Here is a 1,468-nt window from a genome sequence, read left to right on the forward strand (position 1 = left end):
CACACACACACACACACACACACACACACACATGCCCTGCCCCACAAATGAACTTTTGTTGGCTGTAGGGTACCTTCCTGGGCAGGTTCTGCCCATGTAGGTATGTTCCATAACAGGTAGATAATCTTGAAGTTAAATTTTGACAAGCTTTAGAGGTGGTATTTCTCAGTACGGAGGAGTTTTACCTCCGGAGGATATCAGTTTATGTCAGGAGTCATCTTTGTATTTGGTGCTTGGAGGAGAGGCTGCAGCGGCTTTTAGTGGGCAGAAACCAAGGACACTGCTCAACACCCTACCATACACAGGAGAGGCCCCCAGAAGAAATGAGATCTTTAGCCCAGAGTGTTAATAGTAACAAGATGGGGAACCTTGAGAGAGGGAGTGACCAGGTAACTTGCTTAGCTCACTTTTAAAACAGAAAGGAAATACTGTTAATACCCCCTCCAAGGTTTCCCCAAGGACTGCAGTTGCTGACTGGGGTATGTAGGGACTATGCCTGTTAGTAACAAAGGATTTCTCTGCAAATAGACAGGGGTGAGGGGTGGGGGTGGGAGTGGGGGTTGGTAAGACCCTGCTCTCAGTTTTCCAGCCCCAGTTCCCTCACTCCCAAAGCCATGAGCTCTTAGTACAAGCCTTATATCTGTAGAGACTTTTTTTTTTTTTAAATCAAGATAGTTTTCAAAAGGTTTAGTCACAATTTCTGGAACATTATGTGCTCACGAAATAGTCACTATTATCAACAATCCTTTTCCTTACCTCTTTTTCTTAGTCAGGGTTGTGGCTTATATTATTCCTCAAAATGTAAATTAGAGACAGTAAAATAAATCAACATGGAGTTAGCATTAAAAATATTCACTAGCCAGGTGGTGGTACACACCTTTAATCCCAGTACTGGGAGGCAGAGGCTGGTGGTTTGAGGCCAGCCTGTTCTACGGAGCAGCTCCAGGACAGTCAGGGCTACACAGGCAAACCCTATCTAAAAAACAAAACCTAATGCGTGTGAGATGACTCAGCAGGTGTAGTCAGCCACTTGTGATCTGAGTTCAGTCTCTGGAATCCACCAGGAAAAGAGAAAATTGACTCTCCAGAATTATCTATCCTCCGGCCAGCCATGAGCTGTGGCACATGCATGTACTCACATATACAATAATAAACACAAATTTAAAAATTTTACTCAGACACATCTTTGCTCAGTCTTGGAGGTAAAAGAAGTCTCATAGCACCTTCCTTATTTCCATCAGGGATAGAAACCAGTTCTCTAGGTAAAGAGTTGAGTGAACAATCTGTTTACAGCTGTTTCACTTCAATGATCTGTAATCTGGAGACACCCTGGGCTTGAAGTCACCTTCACGTTCAAATGGCTCTAATTCTGTGAGTATAGCAGTGTAAGAGAGGTGAGGCTTGTGGGGACTTCTTTCTACAATTGGGTTAAGAGCAGAACCAGAACATCTTAGAGTTGCCTAGACTC

Source organism: Microtus ochrogaster, chromosome 18, assembly GCF_000317375.1.
Source record: "Microtus ochrogaster isolate Prairie Vole_2 chromosome 18, MicOch1.0, whole genome shotgun sequence".
NCBI lineage: Eukaryota > Metazoa > Chordata > Mammalia > Rodentia > Cricetidae > Microtus > Microtus ochrogaster.